The sequence below is a fragment of the Arctopsyche grandis genome, chromosome 8 (genome assembly GCF_051622035.1).
Source record: "Arctopsyche grandis isolate Sample6627 chromosome 8, ASM5162203v2, whole genome shotgun sequence".
Taxonomy (NCBI): Eukaryota; Metazoa; Arthropoda; class Insecta; order Trichoptera; family Hydropsychidae; genus Arctopsyche; species Arctopsyche grandis.
Window position 1 is genome coordinate 18,378,458 of NC_135362.1, and position 24,381 is coordinate 18,402,838.

General features: G+C 34.7%; 1 protein-coding gene across 2 annotated transcripts in view; it reads left to right on the top strand.

Annotated features, from left to right (window-relative positions):
• The window catches only part of LOC143916150 (ras-related and estrogen-regulated growth inhibitor-like protein), a 111,071-nt gene that overhangs the window by 23,972 nt on the left and 62,718 nt on the right, over positions 1 to 24,381 (top strand). The window contains exon 1 of one of the 2 annotated variants that reach the window (XM_077437081.1): positions 19,272 to 19,560. The exons of the other annotated variant lie outside the window; for it this stretch is intronic. The gene's annotated coding sequence lies outside the window, so the exon portion shown is untranslated. Of the gene's footprint in view, positions 1 to 19,271; positions 19,561 to 24,381 lie in introns of those variants that run through there. 2 annotated transcript variants of the gene reach the window in all.

Consider the following 24,381-nt stretch of genomic DNA (forward strand, 5'->3'; position numbering starts at 1 on the left):
ATCGACTCGTCCCCTTCCTGTTCGTACAAATTGAAGACGTTACATGAACATTTAGGTACTATGTAATTACCCAAAGGACTACGCCGGTGGTTCGTTACGATTCTTCGGTCAGGATTCGATTTATTATCCTTTCGGGTCGCGCAGTGTGTACTCGAAAGTAGACTCACACGTTCAGGTGTTCGAGATAATTGTATGACATGGCGTTTCTATTTATCATTGTGCGTGTTAATTTTGAATTTGTTTATTTTTGTTTGGAAAACGGTACAGTTAAATATGATTCACACTTTGAACTGCATGAGTTTTCACTTCACTAGTACAAATAAGACCTTTTGTACGACATTGTTTGTATAATGGAGCTGAATGAGCTTTGCTTTCTTTCCAGACTTAATTTGTTTAATTTATTAATATTTTTCCTCTTCCTCGTTCGAGACCATTCTCACGACAAGCCAGTCTTGTTTATTTGTGATGCACAAAAACTGCATCGGTTTCACTAACGAGCGTGCACCACGCTGCCCCATAAAAAAATACATATAAAGGTGAAATTTAATATTTTTGACGTTTAGCGAAAAACGACATGATTGATGTTTTGATCTCTACAATTAATTCGGTATGAACATATGATACTTCGGGTCTACGCTTTGCGAGAATAATCACTTTGTGTTTCATGAACGGATGCGGCCAACAGAGTAATAAACACTACCGTATTTTCAGATTTACGTTGATTGAAACACTATACTCGGGGTAACATGATTATCCACGGCACAATCCACCGTTATATCGCTGAAGCTACACACATGCGCGAACAATACATCACACATCTAGTAGGTACATACGTATGTATGTATTTAAATTTTGTCTAGTCATTTTTATATAATATTTCGGTATTATTTGCCTATTTTCTAATAACTACTGTAATTCATTCAATGTTGTTAAATGATTTATATAAAATCTTTCCAATCTATTAATATTTTAACGACTTAAACCCCAGTCAGAGTCGTGTGTTCGTTATCTGCTCTATAAACCTTGTGTATCTCATATGAATAATAATTGGAATAATTTATTAAGGTTCTCATTCCTCATTCTCTCTTTATTAAGGTCCAGTGTTTTCCTAGCTATATTTTTTGGATGAATCGGTCAACAATGTATTATATGTATGTACATATGTGCATTGCTCTGTTAACGGTTAACAGGAATGAGAGATATTCGGCGGTCCGACGATGATAATAGACAAATCGCCGGAGGAATCCATCGCATCGTTTCGAGCCCGTTTCGATGTTATCGTAGTCTCGAGCACCTCCAGCATCACCGTCGCTAATGATGATCGTAACTATTGAGGATCAATAATGAAGGACGCGGTCCGTCTTCGTGGCCACGACTAGTTACGGATGACCGAGCGGACCACCCCGGTCGCTGGTCGAGGAAGTGGACTCCCGACATTTTAACCACTTTCGATGTACCCTTGTAATTTGACCACTTGCGGTAGGTGGACTCGCGTCGACTATTGTTTCCTATCCAAGTACTTTTAAGTTTTTCTTATTGATATGCGTAAAACTTCACGTTTCACATGGCAGCCATTGTTTAATATGTGTACTCTTGAACTCTGGCTTAACTGCCAATGCTGTAATTACTATATTTATATATTAATTATTGTATCGATCATAAAAAGGGGGTGTCTTAAACTCACGCAAGTCATTGAATTTATTTATTTATTGATTTTTTAATTCAACTTTTATGCTACAACCGATTTTAAGATCAGAAAATGGCTACATTTAAAAATTTAACAACGTGGGCTGCAGCTCGATCACGATAAAATTTGCTCATTGATTTATATTGTAGTTTAGTTTTAGCGAGAAAAACAAATTTCATTGGTTTTTTATTCCTTTCTGATGATTTGTATCACTAACTTATTATAAATCTTCCGAATATTGATTGTATCTGGTAGAATACAATATTGTATATAAATCTTTCACTATTACTAAGTAATCTTTTTTTTTAAATACCCACACATATTATTCCTATGCATATGAAAAATTTTGGATTTATGTTTATATACCATATTTAGGTATGTATTTCATTTGTGATATTTTTTTTTTAAGTAATTTGTCGTAAAGTTCAGTTGCCTGTGTGTGCACGGTACAATTTCGTCCGCGCATGAATTAGGTCTTAGTTAATGGTATAATTGATTTTGTAACGTTTTTGCGATTATCTGTTGTGTTCGGAATGCAGCCACCGTTAATTTGACCAACTAATAACAAGACTCCTGCTATTTATATCGTATGATTATGCGCTCCGTAACAGATGAGTTGAACAATATTTATGGCTGCAATAATTAAGAGCCGTGTGGAATCTCAAAATAGTTTGATTTTGATTGCATGAGACTAATAAACTATGTGCAATTTAGTATTGTAATTCTCGTAGATTCATTTTTATTATAATAATTTCAACAAAATTTTAAGTAGTTTCACTCATGAGTTATAACTAATTAATCTTAGATGTTGAGGGGGGTTGGGGGGAACTCTCGAAAGGCAGCCCTCGGGCGAGTATTGCGCTAAAACTTACTGAGGATTCACTCGACCGGATTAGCACGGTTCGTCGTGCCTCAATCTCATTAAGAATTAAACGCAAACTAGATATTATGCAAATGCAATCGTGAGACATAGCGGCTACGGGATTTCGCCAAATCCCTTTTCAATTTGAACAATCTCTCTTTTACAAATTTCACCGTTGATTACGTACTAGGGACAAACTATCCCCACCTACTGTATTGTGATTACAAATTTAAAGGTAAAAGTTCTAATTATTGAATTTGATATAAATAATTATTCCATTTTATCAATATTGTTTGGATATGTTTTACGGCTACAACTACAATTAAAACTATCAACATTCTAATCCTAATAAACTTATTTGATTTTTTATTTAACTAGCTGAACCCGGCATGCGTTGCAATGCCACAATAACGCATGCAATTCCCGTTCCCTTTCATGTTTTTCCCGTTCCTGAGTTAAAGTCGTGGTAATCTGACTTATCCAGCGTTTAACAGCGGAAAACCGCAGGCGGCGAACACATTCGAAATTATTCAATTGTTTGTTTATTTACCCTAGCAACGCAGGTGGCGACGCGAAAACATTTGAAATTATTGCGTGGCAATGCCACTCATACCCGTTTTTCCCGTTTATTTCCCGTTTCCGAAACCATCTCGGATATACACACAAGGACTCCTGTAAGTTTCATCGTAATCGGTTGAATGGTATAGGAACGCGTACGTGACAGACAAACATTGATTTATATATGTATTATATATAGATTTGATAAGTTTAAAAACTTATCAAATCTATTTTTTTACCGTTTTGTTTACCCGTTTGGGAAATTCATTCATTAACTTTTATCCAGGGCTGTGGAGTCGAGAGTCGGAGTCGTAAGAAATCAAGCGACTCCCACTCCATTATTTTATTGGAGTAAATCCTATACATCGAGATTTACTAATTTGTTTATAAAAATCATTAATTTAAATATTTTTTTTTCGTGATTGTTCATTTTTACTCTCATTTTATTTATTAAATTGATTTGTTTTGAGTATGAAATTCATACACATACACTATGGATGTATTTACTTTTTATTTATACCCATTTCATTACTAATTATATTCAAGAAATTGGGTTTCATGTCAATTTTACAGGGTTTATCTTAGTTTTTAGTGATTTTTTAATTCCTTTAATATTTTATATTTTGAAAATCGATATTACATATTTTTTATTACTAACAATAATTGTTATTTAAAATTATTTTATACGTTGCCAATAAATTCGATGTTACTAGAATCGTTCAAGTTGAAGTTGAATCATAAGATAAAGTCGGAGTCGGAGTCGTAAATTTTGAAGCGATTTCACAGCCCTGCTTTTAAAAATTCTAAATCCTGCTTGGTGAAATTAAAATCTGTCCTAATTTTCCCACTTAGAAGACAGAATTCTCCAAGGGATTTTTTCATTTGTTCCTAATATTAGTTCTTCAATATATTTGACATAAGTATTATATGTAAAATGTTATGAATATATTGAATAATCAGTTTGTTACTGAATAATTATTTCATTGGACATTTTTACTGCGTTCGTATCGATACTACTACGCCTTGACTCAAATATTTTATTGAAAGAGTGTTAGAACGAGTCCTGATTTGCGACATTTCCTTAAATGGAAAATTAATCATTTTCATGGACGATTACCAAAATTGCGTCGTTTTAAATACTTAACGTTGTTTATTGGATTTACGTCGTGGCGCCGTGTCGGGCGAGTCTAGGTCATTTGGTGCACGTCGAAACGCGATCAATTTACCGGCAATTACCTGCATCGACGGACGGTTGCAATAGTGCAGCGGACATCACGCTGATTTGCGTTGTCGTAATTGGCGAGGATTTATGCGCTACGACGGATTTCGCAACGCGTCCGACGTCTTCCCTCATCATTCATCTTAACGACTCGGCGCATAATAGACTATTAAACAATTTGTCAAAGTTGCGCCTTCGCGCTCTGCTAATGAATCTCCTTCTAGTCCTCGACTGCGGTCGACAGTGACGGACTGTGATGCAGAGGTGGATGCAGAGGATGACTGATTGGGTGATGGTCTCCTCTTTGAACTCTAGACGTATTCTTTAAAACACGTCATATTAAATACTTATCTTACAATGTGAATTGAAGAGAATTTGTGATTAGCTAAAGCGTTGAGGTTTTTTTAAAATTCTATTATTTTATTTGTGAGCTCTAAAATTCACATTCGCGCATGAACAAATTTATGTATGTATGTAGATACCAGGGGTGTGCCGTGGAAATCTCCCGGTTCCCGCTCCCGTTTGTACGAGTAGGATACAAGGGAACTAGGACGTCATACCGAGTCCCCTTGTATCCTGCTCTCTCACGCGTAAATAAGGCTGTGCGATAAAAACATCAATTTTATTTATGAAGGTCCACCCCCCCCCCTTTCTCCAATTTAATTGGGTGGCTTCTCCGAGAAGTGGGTTATGGGCAGGATGAACATATTTTCCCGCTCCATAAAAAATTGTCCCCCCTCTTATGGGTCTGGGTCACTGCATCGAAAGTCGAAAGCCGAAAGATCGGAAAGAATGTATGCATGGTAAACGGTACTATATATGTATGGTAATACTACCCGCTCTTCATATGTAAACAGACTATTTCACATATTGTCATAATAATCGCGGAAAATCTTGGTTTTTTGACTTTCGATCAAGTCACTTTCGATGCAGTGAGGGCCACCGCCCCCTTATATAAAACAGTGTGTTCACTGTCCAAAAATTTTATAATTTTTCCCTCAAATCACCATTAATATTTTCAACGAATTGTATATATATTTTGTGTACAAGAAAAATAGAAATAAGATAAAAAAAGATTCTATATAACATCGGAAAAAAAGTCCGATTTTTTTCATAGACAAATTTTCCAAAAAGATATTCTCAGTTTATTTTTGCAATTGCAAAAACTATGAGCACCTAAAGATTTTGATTACTTTAATTTTCATTTCTTTAAAAGAAGAAAACGTAACAAGATAAAAAAGTAATTATAATATAATGTTGTATTTTACAGTTATTTCAAAATAATATTGATGAAAAAAAATAGCACGAAGCAATTTTTTTTCAAAAAAATTCTTCTACGTGTCAGTGGACGGACAAAACGGAAAAAATCAAACAATTTAACTTAAATGCCGGGACGAAAGCAAAGCAGGTAAAATACTGGACGTATAGTCACCCTAGTCGTGGGCCTTCGTAAATGGAACGAAATATCTACTGGTGTTTAGGAGCAGGGATAGTTTTGGGGGCTTAATTATCTTTAGAGTATACTTATGTATGTATGTTGTTTAAAAGTTTGATTATGAAAATCGTGTTGATACGCCACTGCATTGCTATGGACTAGGGATCCCAAAATATTCGTCGACTTCAACTATTCGAATACCGAATATTACATCAAGAGCTATTCGAATATTCGAATTTATTCGAAAATTAAAAAAAAGGTAATTACATATGTACTAAGCATAAATTACATTATATTTATATATGTAGTATATTACAATTAATAAAACATAATTTTAAGAATATTTCAAAATATCAATTTCATTCTTGGAAACAGTATTGAAATTAAATTCTTTTAATGCTATGTTTACACTTTCGTAAACTTGAATAAATCGTCTTATCATATGTAGTTTCCATTGAATTCCACCTCGTTTTAACATCCAATAATAATTTCTTTTTTAATTTTATATTTTTTTATATTTTTATATTTTCTTTTTTAATTATGATTTCTTGTAAAAATGTATATTTCGCCGGTGATTTCTTAAATATTCGTATTATTTTTCCGATGTTTTCTAAAATTTCGTAGAGATTATTATCGATCGAAAAGTGATTTTCTTCAAACATTTCCGTATTCAATGAATAAAAATCCGTTTTTTCACACGTAGACATTTCATCTTCTTCATTATCTTCATTTTGATCACAATTATCCGCATTATATATTTCATTTTTTTCATAATCTTCGGCTTTTTCGTCATCACCCTTTTCATGTTGATTTTGTGTATTTAGTTTATAAAAAAATATATACACGAATAATATTCGAACAGTTGATGAAATATTCGAATAAAGAATGGCTGAAAATCAGACGAATAATTCGAATACTCGAATATTCGATTGGGATCCCTACTATGGACGCACAGTGCCACAAACGTTCAATACAATATGTTCGCTTAACGTAAACTCGTATAACGGAGACGGCCAGTTTAATTACCGTCTCAGCGTCGGGTCAAAGCAACCTCCTACACTTTGCTCTCTTTAACCTTTTCATTCATCTGTCTGTCACGCGGTGTGGCAGTGCGAAATGCGAACGTTTTGTCACCGGACCGTCACGACGCGTCGCATCCACACTTCTACGGCTCGGACGTCTTCATCTATCACCGAAACTGGTTTGCGCTATTCGCTCTCTGACGTGGATTAAACGAGTCGATACGATTAAAAAGCCTTAATGTGTTTCACTTTCTATTTCTTATCGTCTCGGATGCTGCCGTTGTCGATCGAGGGACGCCCACGATACCCGCCCGCGCAGATCGGACGCCGATGGCCGTTTTGGCACTCATTGTCCATCAGCGGATCGGACTGACAATGAACACTGTTTTGACGCAAGTGTTCTCCTAATCGTATTGGCATTGACGAATTACATGATTTATGCGTTTCGAAAGCATGAATTACTCATATTTTGTTGTCTCAATCCTTCTAGCCATAACCCACACGTATGCAGGTACGTACGTTTATCACTTTCCAAGTCTGATTGCACTTTCGATACTAAAATTGGAAAAGTAGTCTAAGGTGATATTTCGATCGTTATTAAGTGGAAAGGTTAGTATGATATTAATTTCAAGTTTTTGAAATAGTGAACGGTGAAATCCTGTAGGCCTCGATAAAATTCTGCTTAATTGAGTCTGTGCTTTTCTTTTATATTTTACCATATTTTACGGTTTTCCGACGCTTGCGTAGTAGAAGTATATACATACATACATAGGTAGTCCTATTTAGCGATAATTTTTATTTGTTTTTTTATTCTACTCGATTTGGATTTTATTTATTTATACTATATGATTTTATTTTACTTCATTGTTGTTTATTTTTTATACAAGCATATGTACATACATATTTAGGTACATAGTTTCTTTTTTAACTTCACATTTCCATGAAATTTCACATACATATATTTTTCATTATAAGAAAGGAACGATTAATAAATGGATAAATAGTTGATCACAATTATTATTATCTGAAAAACTTTATAGCCACGTGACATTGCTCACTATCCTTGTATTTTTACCTTGAACTTTTCTATCTTCGTAATTGACATGTTTCCTGTCCATATTTGTACATGTTTACTGCGAGCTATTAGTTCAAAGAGGGAAAATCTAATAAATCATCAGCACATACACACATAATAATTACGCTTTCGTGTGCCACAACAGTTACTTCATACGCGTATGAAATCAATGAAAAGCCCACTTTACACGCGAAATATTACCGCGGGGCTGCTGCGTTCGTTGTCGTGCCGTGCAAATATGTATGTACATTAGCTAAGTATCCCATTATCCGAGATCGTTTCGACGAGTAAAAAATCTGCATCATGTCGATCGATAGTTGTCGGGATGAAAAACGAACGGGCTCTAGATGTGTTCGTTTCTCGAGAAATCGCGTACTATTTATTTTACAGGATTCCAATCTCACGCCAGAGTCATGTAAGATTGTGTCGTGAGTCCGCGCAGTCTGTTTTATCGGCTATCTGCTAAATTGCGATCTGAGACAAGTGTTTCCCTGGTGCAGTACACGTGTCTCGGGTGCAGTGGCGCCCGCCCACTCGCGCCATGGTGCATTTTGGCGCCGCCGTTGCAACCGCCCACTCCCTCCCCCTTTTGCTCCGTTCACGGCTTCATTATGGCGAGGCTGTGGCTAAATTCCGCGTTGCATAACCGTCCGAGCTCAATTACCGACGGCTTTATTATCCCTATCTGTCAGATAAGTGGACACCTCGCCGGCAATTTGATGACAAGTCGCTGTCTAGCTTAATTGTCACGCTCTAGAATGAATCGGTCTTTCGTATTTCGATTTTTGGCGGATCTCTCGTAAAGGGTACTTTTTCAATGGGTGTCTATCATTTACTAAGGGAGAATAAATTCAAAGGAAGACAATTATTATTGATGGATTTCATTAATCAGTACCAATTTTCGTACCCAATAATATTAAGGACAATAATATGTAAATCCTGCATGTGTAATAATTTTCCGTTTTCCTATTTTTAGCCAAAATGCAAATCAGACGTGTCGATAACCTTATAAACACATTTTGTTATTTTCGGCTTTGTAAATATTATATTTAATTTTACAGAAAAATAATTTCTTGATAGAAAAATGCACACTGAACATTTAATTTTTAAACGAGAATTGCCAAACATACATATGCATCGAAGCACAATTCGCCACGAGAACATCTTTAGATTTCGATTGATCGAATAGCGCTTCCGGGATACTGTGGAAGCTCTATCAAAAATATCAGTTTAGGTCAGTGGCTCTCATGTGCGGCCACCAAAGGATTTAACTCCGGCCACCATCGTTTTATAGAATAATATTCCTTTATATTATTTTTTGTTTAACGATAACTGAAAATTTTATATTTCGTATACATTGTATTGTGAAACAAGACGATCTAGTTAGCAAAGCTGTAAATTTTATGTATCTATATAAAACGTGGAATTAGCGATGCGAAAAGTATTAAATGCAATTATTATCGGTAGTAAATTTTCGAACTTGTTTAAGTCTATATGTGGAAGCTACAACAAAAAACAACCACGTTAGATGGAAAATAAGTGAAATAAATACGGTTTCTATTAACTTAACAATAATAGAAACCGTATTTATAATAAAGAAATTAAAAAACACAGTGAAAACCTTTTACCAGAAGTTGAAAATTACATTTTTTTCTATTTCATCTTCTTTTTGCGATTTCTTAGATAAGATTACAAGTTCTAAATTAAAATAACTTAAAATAATAGATTGGAACTTGATAAAAGGTTCCAAGATCATGTGAGAATTAACATCATTTTCACTATTCAATTTAATCAACTTTGCCAACAGAAATTTTATTGGAAATATGTCATGACGAAGTACTTGAAGAACATTTCAATAATAACACGTTTAAAAAAAATTGCTAGAAGTTATACCTTGAGCATGAATCAAGCCAATTTAAAGAATTGACAACAATTGCTTCATTAATTTTGTCGAAATTATCAAAATATTTAACTGTATTTTATTAAATGATCTTATGAATTGATCCATGTTTTGGTAAACAAAATTTAGCCATAGTTTTTTTCTAATATTAACAAAAGCGAAATTTGGTACAGCCACCAGACATTTCTATAGGACTGCCGATGTCAATTATGCGGCCACAGTCAAATTTCACATGAGAACCACTATTCTAGACTCATGAGTGGAGGGGGAATGTTTTCTGTGTATGGGGAATTTTCTTGTTACTGTTACTAGAAGATTTCGGAGACTGAGCTAGGCAACTTGTTACCATTGAATGTATTCTTATTTTAATTTAGTGATAATACTTATCGACATTCGTCGTAGTAGAATGTGGTTTCTCGTAAAGTGAGATAATCCTTAACGAGCGCGACAAAAGGAGAAGGCGACACGTCACGCCTCCAGGATTTTTCCAGGTGACGCGCTTTATCGTGGCGCGTAACGCTCATCGAATAACGATTTGTAGTTACACAAACGGCCGCTTAACGTTATTAACGACGGAACGATGTCAATCCCTTCGGCGCTAATGCCCCGTAGGCGTAAGGATCCCGTCTTCTCTGTGTGACCGCCAACTGCTCGGTTGACCAGTCGTCTGTCTGGTGGGACATTTCGTACAATTAGTATTTTTTTCTCTATGGTTATGACAATCGAATTTTATCTGTTGAGATCGATCCAGTTTGCGATATTGATCTAGAGCGAAAGAGAAATCTCTTCAATTAAGATTTCATTAATTAATAGTTGATATCAACGAAGGCTAGCATTTTCATGACACCATATCTGATTGATGGTAAATTGAATACTGAATTATATTTAAAAAACTTTAATTGAATAATTTTAATGAAATTGGGTCAGATTTAAAATAAAAATTGATATCACATTCAGTGCTAATCTTTTTATACCTACTTTTTTGTAAATTTTCGGTTTTATACAAACACAGATTTATATAATTCATGCTTATTTAGAAAATATATCGCTTTTACGCATACAATAAAATTTCCCAGACGGAAGCCGTTTTTCACTACCTCTACTTTTTGCGTGAAATAGCTAAACTGTTCTCTTTGAAATGTGTACATATGTAGTAGATATGTTTGCATGTACATATTTATACTTCCAACAATCGATAACGCGCATTTTAATTTTATTTTATTTCAATCCATCATGCACACTCGCCTTAACAGATTGCTCCAAAGCGACGAGTGTGGTATACATATATATAAGAATTACTTATTATATATATACAGGTATACATCCATATTAGGGGTTCCAAAAAGCGCCCAAAAGAAAAAACCGGTTTTCGGACTTTTTACAAGTAAAAAGCCGGTTGCCCGGCTTCAGAAAATTAAGAATTATTTGAAGTTTTAAATATTTATATCTCAAAAAAAATTGTAAATAAATATTATAATATATTATGCAAAAAAATAATTGCTTATAAATTCAATTGAGTTATAAACATTATGAACTTTCATAGGATCATTGTTACATGTATATTATTGTTACAAATATCCCAGCCGTAACATTTTTCAATATCCCAGCAGACAGTGAATATGCATAAATAATTAAATTAATTAAATAAGCTACTATCAAGAAGAAGAACTTGCAGAAACTGCAAATTATGGAAAACCCAATTTGCCGAAATTCTGAAAGGCCTTGTGTAGGTTATTGAAACTACTTTCAATAATAATATTATATATTAATTTATGACCTGGTCTCCTGAAATGCATATACGCCTATTCCCTAAAAATATTTGGATCCAATACACATGTTTTTTGATCTTTCATAGAAATTTGAAATTCATAATTGTTGAAACCTTGAAAAGCCGGTTTTCGGTTTTTTGAAAGATGGTCAAAAAACCGATTTTTCGGTTTCGGTTAAAGCTGACTTGGAAGCCCTACATCTATATATCGACATTAAACGCGACATATATGGTCAAACATTGCACAGAAGTATTGTAAATATTATACAAGGCAAATACAAACATTGATTTTAACATTAAACATCGATCCACAGAGAAATCTATGGACAAATTTGCAGTATGTATGTACATATGTACATACGTAGGTATAAATCAGTGGAATTCGAGATGCTGAAAAACTCGAAATTTTGCAAGAAAATGGCTAAAGGCTAATTTGTTTCAACCGTTTCAATGAAAATCAGATAAATTTTGCAAAACAAAACAAATAAAAAAAACAAAATCTGATAGGAAACGATCGACCTGGAGTCACATAAACAAGGTGTGGCCAGCAGCAAGCAGTGGGACTCGAACTCGTTCACTTTATTGGAAAGTATTATATACTAGCCACTAGTTTATGCTACTGGTTAAATCGGTTAATCTATGTTATAGATAAGCTATCCTATAAAAAAATCACAATAGCATGGTCACCTTACACATCCAGTCTTGTTGATTACGAGGCGACCCGTAGCTGTCTCATAAAAAATATTAATACGATATTAATAGGTGATAGCTGCAATTCCATTGCGGTTATATTATATTATATCAAAGCTTAGAGTCGACAGGCAACAAGAAAAGACTTACAAAGCTACAACATCGCATCACTCTTAAAGGAAAATGTAAAAAAAAAGCTGTAGGCTCGCTTTGTATAATATGCATGTATGCACGTTGGACTTGCAATTGCGCTGATTGATGACAATTGTAAGGAAAGTTAATTTTTCCATGTCCACGAATGCAACCGGGTGTGCTTATTGCTATTTCTTAACGGTTAGGTGTTAAAAGCTCGCCGCAAGAAGAAGACAACTCACCGTATATGTATAAAAGGTAGGGTAAAGTATCGCGTTACGGAAATGACACCTAAGATGTGAAATGTTTTATTGTTGTCATTTCGGCGCTGAGTTTATTACGTAGTTATTATCTCGTTAAATTTATTACACTCTGCCATGCCGTAAATCTTTCGCTTGTTGCACATACATATATGTGTGAAGTACTCGTATACTTACTGGACCGTATTTTAAATTCGACATTTTGAAGATTCGTCGATCTGGTCCAAACTCGCCGCGTTATGCATGCAGGTATACGTTAATTTGTTTTCTGACATTTACTTGCTGTCTTTTTAAATGATCGATGCACCGGGACAACACTCTTCATCATGTGACTGTCACAGATTACAAATTACTCCTGTCTCACTTCAATAAAAAATAATTCAATAAACACATACCACTGATATAAAAAAGTACCATTTTAAATTTGTTACGATATCGGGAGCAGTTTCTCGTTGGAAAAATATACTTTGTTTATATCATATGTATGTATGTACATATATGTATTTCGAATGTATGTATGTAGTTCGTCGATTTTTGATGTTATGATAGTATGTATGAGGGTACGCCATCGATAAAATTAATCATCGTAATCAATTCAATGAATTATTCGAGTCGGCGTATACGTCTTATCGATGAGATTCCTTTGGTTGCCGCTTGGAAGCGGATACTCCTGATGTTGTTCATATTTTAATGGATTTAATATTTAGACCATTTGTTCTCCGATAAAAGACGCTCCTGATGAATGATGATCGTAGGGAGTCTCGACTGGGAATCGGGGCTGGACTTCCTAGTCGTTTCGACCTAGTATCTAAATATGTATGTATGAACCTACATACATACTTTGATACTCAAGCGAGTAATTTATTTTCTAGAGAGAATCTTATGCCTTCACAATGTGTAATTCATCATCGGTGTTGTTGCACTCATATACGACATAATCTTTCAAAAGGGTCGTTCGTTGGCTAATGAAGACGCATACGTACATATTATACTCTTTCTTAAAATCCTGAATTGTCTCTATACCGGTTCATGCGGTATTATACAACATATGTATGTACCTACATGTACATATGTTCTATTGAATTTTGTACGTTTTTACTACTCTGTAAATAATATCCAATTTTATGTTTTAACAATATTATAAGCTGTGCTCAATTCTCACTATTTACTATCAGTTCCTAATTGCTTGCTCTCAAACTTCCAAATTGCTTCCAAACCATTACAATAGTTCGCTGGTTTTTTCTAAAAAAAAATCAGTTTTGAAAAATTATTATGTTTAAAGCGAATATATGCTATTACAAATTTATTATTTAATTTCGAATCTCTTCTCACTTTAAAACTGCTATTATATGTACATACTTTAAGCAATGGTAGTTATATAATGGAAGAAATTGTGTTCAATAATATATTGCAGTTTTTGTATGGTTGAATTGTGTTCCTTTTTCATATTTTATGTGATTCATCGATAGAGCCTTATTGTATTTTATCGTTTTATACTCGGAGATGGTGCCTTTCTTATGTGGGCGCATAAAATGTCCATCGTTCAAAGTACGATAATGAAAAATTCTTGGAAGTGAACTACATGTGTACATTCAGCGATGTTTATTCATCTCGACGAGCACGTACATACATACATACATATCGAAAAAGCAAAACGACAGTGAAAGTTTGCGTACAAGAAGTGGACGAAGTTTTCGCAACGTGAGCACACCGGAGCACTCAACACTGTTTGTCTTCAGCAGAGGGACAAAGCTCGCTCGCTGAGCTTTTCAAAGCCCCACACGGTAAATATTCCTCGATAATATGCACCGCGGGTTTCCATCGTTCGTTTCGCCGTTGGCAATTATTCCTCAGAGTTGTTTCTTGACGGCCGCTGTAAACGTTTGCCACTCTCATTGTTTGCACTCTGTATAGGACCAATCTCGTTTTACGATATTCGTTGTGATTAAACTTCTGTCATTGAAGTTGTGACGACGTACAGTTAATCTTCCGTGCAAACTCGACTTGATATATTACGACGAATTCGTTTCATTCGAATATAATTTTGCAGTGTGTATGTATATATGTACATACATATAATATTGCATTATAAAATAAGGGTGTATCTTGATTCTGTTGAATATGATAAAGCTGGGACAAAAAAAGGATGTAGCTCTTTGGCGGAAATCCAATTTTCAGTTCCGAAAACACTTTCTGTTTGACTTGATTCACAAATTGTTATCACTTCTTTCAATTCGATATGTACAGAATCTTGGAAAAGCGGAATAAACGTATTACAGGTCACCAGTATTTTGGTAAACGCAAAAAATTATATTTTAATGTTTTGCGAGATATTTCTCGAAATGAAAAAAAGTAGACTTATGTCATTTTCAATTATTACGGCTCATATATGAATATTAGAAAAGGATTTCTTTATGTTGTACTCATATTATATTTAAAATCCGATGTTTTTATCATCATCATAAGTATATTAGTTACTAGGCTATCATTTGGGCTGTTATTTTTAAGTCTTGAAACTATTTCATTAACAGCCAACATATACTATAACATAAATAAATACTATTTTTTTTATTTTATAGCAAAGCTAGGCTATTACTGTTACTACTTTTGCAATAATAAAGCTGAAAAGAGTCATATTGCAATTACAATTACGGTACACACAGCATGAACGGTCATTTGCCTATTGTGATCGAAAGCCGTCACATCATCGGTAATCAATTCGAATCGCCATTGATTTGTTTGTGGGAGGAGGTGGAGATTCGAGCTCGAATTCCACCTATAATTTCTCTCCAAACAATGGGCTCGTTCTATTTCATATTAGGGCTTGCGGTTTTCGGTTAACGGTGAAGGGATTTTGTTTCCGATCGGTGACTTTTGTCGGTCTGTGGGCGGACGAGAATGCCTCTTCACCGTTACCGTTGTCTTCAGACTCTCGGAGCAGGACCATGAGAAACGCTACTCGGGCTCATTGAATTCGAATTTATTTTTGTTTGTCGTCTATTATTGTCTCATTGTGCTATGTCATCTTCGGCGGCACCACTCTCGTTGATGATTGCAGGAATGCTGGAAATCCCATGACAGTTTCGACATGCGAGTGACTAGAACAGTCATTATACACATAAGAACTTGACTGATTATCATTAACGAATAGAAATTAGATTTTTTTTATTAATTAGTTATTTCCATACGTATAACTAGTGTTCTAACATTGTGTGACTTTAATTCTGGCCTAAGGCAACGGATGAAGAAAAATATTGTTCTTATGGATGTCTAAAGAGATTCTGGCGAATTGTTCCGAGTGCAATCGGTGCGCATAATCTTCAATAATAATGCATTTAAGGCGTCGATTCACTCGTTTTGCATTTTGCGCGAATAAAATTGATTTACGGACGAACCTTAAGTTCGATTGCTGCTGCAGCACCCTAAAGGCATTGTAGAACACTGGCCAAAGAATTCTGCTTTCATATTTAATTTAAAAGCTACATTCATTACTGACTACATATCTCCATTATGTGTATCCACGTTTAAAAATATGTACATTTACCTCTGCATAAATGCAAAGTTGAGATTTAACACCAAATTAACTGGCATAAAGAAAATTCGTATTCGTTGAAAATACTTGCATAACCCCTAAGACATGTCGTAACTATTTATACAATTGTTTTATAATTTTTTAAATAATAACTTAATGTCGCCCATATTTGTAAATTTGCCCACATTTCATGCGTGAGCTACAAATGGTTTTTTAATTGTGATAGTATATTTTTAATTCTTTGGGTAATGGAGATTAATTACAAATTTCGTATGGTTGATTTATTTTATCGAAAAAGTATCGGACAATATTTAATATGTATTATTGCGAAAAAGGTGTAATTTTATTTAAATCCTTAATTTGCCAACCGGTCCGAATGGAGAATGTATGTAATCTTGGTGAAATTGTATAGTGTGGCTGCAATCAAAACATTGGTCAATCAAATGACATATGGTGCGTAATCTGAGACTTGAATTTGCATTTAATGAAGATAAGCGACACCGCTAAAAATGTTTAAAGAAACATCAGTGTGCGTAATAACCTCGACCTTGTCGTTCAGTCTGCATACCACGAATGTGCATTATGCATCTTGTCTGCTTCGATTGCCTCAGGACATTGTTGTCAAGAAGGACTATTGTAGGCGGGGTGGACGCCACACAAGGATTTTGACAGGCTTAAGTGGCTTTTACAGTCCACTGTATGTGCATACATATTTACATCTCCGGTTGCCAAATATAATGAAGCATGAAAGAAGCTGAAGAATCCCGACCCTTCACCGCAGGAATGTTACGTGGTCGATTGCACTTCTCGATATTGCGAAAAGGATTTTCCTCGTGTGACGCATCACCAATTTCCGAATATTTTACGCTTTTTGACTTACGAGTTCTTCGATGTTACGACATTGATGAAGTTACTCGTTTTGAGTTATTTAAGAGTGTCCTCGCTCTGATTAAACATTCCGTCATCGCTAATATATATTTAGTACCGAATGTTTGAAGCTTTCACCCAATGTTTTTCAAAAAAGTGAGAAATAAAAGTTCATCTAACTTAAACCTAAGTATCTATGATAAGATCTGATTCAATTGAGTTTTAAATATCCAAGATCGTATCGTACCGGGGATAAATCGTTAAAAAGCGTAAACTATATAAAAAGCTTTTTACACGCCATATAATAATATGGAAATATTTTTAAAATCGCTAGCGCACAATGAAAATGTGCAAGTGCATTTTATTCCTTTTGTTTCTTGTTTCATTACCGATTGTGCGTCGATGGATGGCTCGTAAAATGGAAAAGGCTGAGTTTTTTTTTGTGTTAAATATTGCAAGCCATTGCCATAAAGGGCAGGCTGACTCTTTAGAACTCAGACGGCAAAGTTCAAGGATCGTCGGAGATAAATATGGCACCTGCTTGTTCGTTTCTTTCTTCCCGGATCCTTCGTCTCGAGCTTCAAGATGACCCCTACTTCTAGCACCTGACCTTGGACGCTTTCAATTGGATAATTGACATGTTCAGCGTCGTCTTCTCAAAAGCGAGCCGTGTGGTTAGAGGGAAATAAATTTCGAAATGTCCGCTATTTGTGTGTACACAACTTGGATGCACGTGACGATGTACGTGAGAGAATACTCCCAGCGTTAAAATACTAGCTGTGTGTGAAGTGAGGTCGTTAAAAATAATTTCAAGAGTGAAATTGCTACGAATCGACCGCATTAAGCCATTGATCATTTGAAATTGGGATTTGATGGGGCCTATTACCGTGTGTGTTTTCCTAGGTCACGATTTTTCCAACGTGCTAGGCTACCAATAGTATTTTCATTTTTTTTATCTGCGAATCCGTTGCTTTCTTCGTTGAAGTTTAGTACCAGGACTGTTCAGAATCAGCTGTGCATTAAACGGCTTCTAATGGAGCAATTTATCCGGAGTGTAAGTGCCCTCTGATGGTTTTAAAGGCGCTTTTTCATGCTTTGTCCTCCCTTACGAACAAGGCACTCGCATTCTTATGCAGCGAACGAGCTGCTCATAAATGATAAAACGACGGGTTATTGAGGAACTACAGGCTAGACTGTTTTCAATTACGACGTACTTACTAGTAATATACTGATTTTATGGGGATTACGTTTGATATTACTACGTAGATGTGCAATTTTAACACCTTCATTGTGCACAACCAAATCTTACCCTTCGGCTAAGCTCATTCTCATCGATATTTTCACGTTTTTTTTTTAATAATTCTATTAATCTTGACTTTATTAATAAATAATTTGTCTTGAAATTATTATAGTCTTCCAATCGTATCAAATGAATTATGCGCGCGTTCTCAAGATGTGTGTGAAAAGATGATATGTAGTTCCGGAGAATGGATATTTTTTTCAGTTTGCATAATGTCGAATGCAATCATAAACGTACGTTACGGATAACGAGATAAATGGTATGCATACCAAGCATCTCAGTCAAAACAATTTATTGGACGTGATCTACCAGAATAACTTGGAGTTGAATAACCCAAAGATGTTCTTAGATTTCTTGTATTCTCAAATGTATAAGTTATATATTACACATTAATGTTATTTATCAAAAATCAAAATGAATGTAAATTCTTCATAATAGAATTTGTTTGATTGAGATAATATGTATGTATATATGTATACATATAGTTAAGTGCTTTATTTTTCCTTCTTATTTAAACTGACGTTTTCTTTAGACTACATTACTAGATATTCGTCTTTGTCAGTGGGCAATATTGTCCTTTAGATAAGATGTTATCTTTATTATCCTATTTACAATAAATAATTAGGTATTCTATTCTCCGTTTAAATTTATGAACCCTCACGGCAATCTATACAAGGATAGTAAATGCATATCCATTAATCCCATCCTTACAAATTCAAATCAGGGCATTTCAAACTTTGAAATTGCTTTAAATTTTTTTTAATATGCGAAGTATGTATGTATGTATCTCGAATATCTTTTTTTATTTTATATTGGCGCAACACATGCATTTGACTTTGCACTTGAACAAACACAACTCCGAATATATTATCTACAACATCAATTCTAATTTTAAACGAACAAGTAATGTAGATATTTGTATGTACATTTACATATACCAGGTATAAGTGTACGTTGAAGTGTTGATGATTTACGAGTGTCATCGTTGGCACTTCACGTCTAGCACCATCGTCTCACCTCTCATCAGTCATCACGGTCAAGCACACCTGCCTGACCTCTCCTTTGTTGAATCGTTATTTTGTAGAGATGTTCTCGCATTACATCAAATACGAGTAGTCAATATGATGGTTGCGTTTAGTTAAAATAAAAAGCTTGTGACTTGAGGCGTCCTGCCGACCACAAATCAATACTGAAATCATCCTAGAATCGACAGGTTATCCGCCTTAGCACTCCTACTAGACGATATCTTACAGGTAATCTCTGGGCTCGTAATCGCTGCTCGACCGCAAAACTCGTGTGACTTTGTTAGTCGTCTCTGTATAAAAAAAAATGTTTATTTTTGTATATACAATGTATACATACATATGTATGTAGGTACATAGTACATATATAAAAGGATAAAGGTTCCAATTCAAGTCGAATTTTTCCTTTTTTTTCTAGTCGTTCTTAAGATATAAATTCTGATACAGAGGATTTGTTGAAAACACGGATTTTACATTTGTTAGGTATTTTAATGAGTTAAAGATTATACGGAAACATTTATTACGGTGCAAATCTTTTTCGTTATTAATATCAATAAAAAGTCATCAAGAAAACCACTTCATATCCGCTATACATATACATATGTACATGAATATTTAAGTTAATACGAAACTTAAATGCATCGATATTGATTACATTTATACTTATATATATTTAATGAATATTTTATTTGGCTTAAAGAAGATTCAATTAAATTTTCACATTTTAAAATATATTTTATATCAACGTGTTTATCTCATCAGAAATTGGCATCCATACCTGCATATGTATGTATCTATAATTGATTTTTTAAGTCGATCATCACTGTTGAGATTGTAACTTAAAAATACCTGTCTGGATGCCGCAAGTGTTTAATTTATGCTCATATTATTGAAATAATACACATAATTATTCAGGTGTTTTACATATTACTCATGTTAAATGCATGCGAAGGCCTCTTCGCCATATTATTTTTATGAATCGCACGATATTTGTATATTTTTACATTACTGCTACACGCGTTGCACTTTTTCGAATTTTGAATTTTAAAATTAAACTTTTTATTTCGTCTTCTTATCCAAATTAATGGAACCTGTACTCCAGATTTTTACAGAAAAAAATTATCTGTATCTCCAAATCTTTTCCGAGTCGCCTTTTAGTTCTTTCACCAATCGGAACTGCCAGAATTGAACTACCATTTTAATGTCTATAGATATAATGCAATTATGAATTTCGCAGCAGATCGTTTCAACCATCTATCTACATGTTACGTGTTTTGTTTTCCATTAAATTTTGAAATCATTGAGTAGCTCGTCGTTAGAAAATTCATCGACCAATGTAATATTCCGGAACGGACGTTCCATTTCGTGTCATACGTTGAAGCCTGGCAACTTCAGAGTTTTTCAGATTCTTGCACCTTCGGAATAACTAGGCATACCCAGACGTTGCATTCCCATTCGGTTATCTCGTGTTTAAACAACGTCATCCGCCACATAGTCGGCAATAATTCATATCGGCAGTAGTAACGGCAGTATGACGGATGATCTCCGGGATTCGTACGAGCCGAGTTATCTATCTGGTCTCAACATCTCGGCCACGTGACACATATCTCTACAACACGAATTGTTATTAACACGAGTGTCAATTGTGTTTAATACACATGTGTGTGTGTGAATGTAAAACATATCTCGATTCGCAACATTTTCACCTCGCAGTCTGGCAGCCTGGACATCACGAGCTTTCCCCGGTTCTAACACCAAGGATGTGTCGTGTATGCTTGTTGTGGCCATCATCACATTCCATTACCGGCCGACTGATCAACCACTCGGAAGAACTTTCTATTTCATATCTTTTGACCGTTTTGACCGTTCGGGCGCAATGACGTTCAGCAAATATTATACTAGTCGGCCTGAAGCGACCGTTGGGAAAACGGAAGTGAGCCTCGGGACAGAACTCTCGTGTGCTCAAGAAGACATTTTTCGGTTCGGAAGACAAGATTCTCACCATTCATTGGTCAATCAAACGAAAGTGAAACAGTGCGACCACTGGACTGCCTGATATATGTATTATATATATATATACATAACTTCCGACAATGGTGATGTCTCTCGCCGTGGACAAGACTATTTGTATGTATGTGTACTTTTACTAAAAAATGAGGTCAATATGACATAATTGCATTATGATATAAGCATTTACTTTAAGTTGATGATAACGCTAAAGAAATCTCCACAAAGCTATTTTATAAGGAAACTTTATTGATATTCTATAATACAGGTTTAATAAATACTTACACACGTGTATGTAATATGTATAAGGATTAAAGTAATACTTTTAATGTCTAAAAAAATCCTTCATTCGACATTTTATAATGAAGTCAAATTGTGGGATGAATTCCTAGAAAAAGAGGTACATAATACATATATGTAGATTAATAGAAATTTAAAAGTTCTTTATTCTAAAATATTGTACTACTATACAAAAAATTGTTATACAGATATATGTCATATTATATGTACATTTTAGTATATGTGAAATTTTAAAAATAGAAACTATTAACTAAGACATTATATAATCATCGTTTATACACACATACAAACATATATTTATTTGTACATATAATCTAAATATAACCATCAAACCTGAAGTCATAATGCTCAACTTTTTAAAATAATCAATTTTCAGTTTTCATTTGAAGATTATTAAGACATAATCTGATAAATATATAATACATTTAAATAAAATAATTTTGCGATCGAAAGTTTATGATAAAATTATTTTAGTAAGTCGGAAGTTTATATTAAAGATAGTAAGTAGTTGATAATCATCATGTTGAATATAAATTTTCTGAAATTAACTGAAAAAAAGCCACAATTCTTAGGGGTTCCGTGTTGTTCATACATATGTACATATTGTCTTCCTCTCGGTCATGCATCGTCGTTAAGTCTAGTGAATATTCAACTTTACAAGCATCATTAACTCATAATTAAACAATAAAACTTCCACCTATAAACATTATTTAAAAACATAAAGCGGTGTATTGTTTTCATTATCTCACCTAAGGTTAACGGCCTTGCTCATACTAGGAATGGATTTTAGCGTATCCACGCAAATGAAATGAGACGATAGATCGATTTGAAGTGCGTAGGCATTTATGCGTATATATGATATTTTATGTTGGTCGTGTACCGGTACAAATGATATTGTGACGTGTGATACTGTGCCCCGAGCCCGCACTGAGCCACTAAGTCACTGGGTAATTGATGCACCAGTGCACTCAACTGCATTGCCTCCGCTTTGCATCGATCAGCGACACTCAAATGCGATTACTGCAACTGATTACAATGTTATCAGTGAACGGTGACTCTACGCACTTTTTGAATTATTTTAGCGTGCGTTTCAAATTGAGAAAACTATGTAATTCAATCAACGGCGACTAATGAGTGTACTGCTTCCAGACTCGTTATAAATCGATTAATCAATGTTTCACAACTAGGTGTTAACGCAAAGATCAGAGTTGCTATCTTTACGTATTGAATTTAATTATTATTGTTTCCGTTAAATGTGAGAAGTTTGATTTTTTAAATACAAACGCTTTAAGTATAAATACATACATATAGTAAAACCATTTTCCATTACTCAATTAAATTATAATATTTATTCAGGTTTCATAGACGCTGAATGTGTATTTATTTTTATATATATAAAATTGTCTTTACGGATCTGGTTACGTATTTATCTATTTAAAGATAATTTATTATATGTACATGCTAATTGAAAATCGTCCTGAATACCATTAATATGGGGTTTATGGAAATTGCATACGGAGTACTTTAACATATGTATGTACATATATTCTCACTTGATGTGTTTAAGATACGACTGCCTTATAAGGATTGCAATATAATAAACGATTTTAAACGGTTTTATGATTTCTATCGTCGATCCAAACTAAGCAGTTATAGCTTGTTTCTTTATTGATTGATGTTCACTTTTGGAGAATCTCAGTGTGGCACATGCGTGGAACAGATTATGTATTGGCCACGGTTTGGTTTATGTCGTGATCGTCCCGTAAGTCGCCTTGAGTAACGTTCACGTGATTATAACTGGTCGAACGAGCCTGTCCAGAGTGCCGGCATTGCGTTTTTCGTACTTCATTAGTGTTACAGCAACCCTTCAGGACCGAGTCGTCAATATTAGCTTGACAACCACTGACAAGTAAACCGTCACCGATAAAGTAAAGCCGACGAGTCAATTTCGTACATTCATACGGATGCTGCCCGCCACACTCATACATCAAACCGCCTCCAACTTTATTGAATTTCAGTGACAATCCTTTGTCTTCTTCCCACGCTGCTTTGAAGTCGGATTACGACGAGCGTTCTACTTAAATTTCATAAAATAAATTTAATTCACCTTTGTTCACTTTTGCTTCCACGACATTTTATGATGTTGTTCTTCCATTCAACTCTGATTGAAATTAATACTGAAATTAATGGTACGTTCGCTTATGATACATAAGTGGCACAGTTATTTTTTTACGTTGGCATTGAATATTTTTACCGTCCGCTGTCTCATCTTCGATGACTCACTGATGAAGAGAAAGTGCATTTAAAAAAAACTTAATGAGAATGCATTGTTTCGATATTGCAAAAAAAGTGCGAGTGTCTCATAAGACAAGACAGACGGACAGATAGGCAGGTCGATCGCTCAGTGCACCTATAAGTGCCGCTGCAGTATTATTAGTATGAAAATTAGCCGGTGTGTCGAGCACCGTTTATCATCTTTCACTCTATATTAACGTAGAAAGTTGTTGTAATACACAACTGTCATAGAGTCATGACAGGCCGCAATGGGGTTTATTAATTTTAGCGCATTTTTCTTTTGGCTCTCTGGTACACGGTTGCTGTCGATCGGACTGCTCGTCGACAGCTCAAGTCTCTAGTATTCTACTCGCGGGTATATCGTAAATTTTATCGATCGTGCGAGTCAGACCGTACTAAATCTAGAACTTTACTTACACTGGGAATAAGGTTCTGGGATCGAAGAAGCGA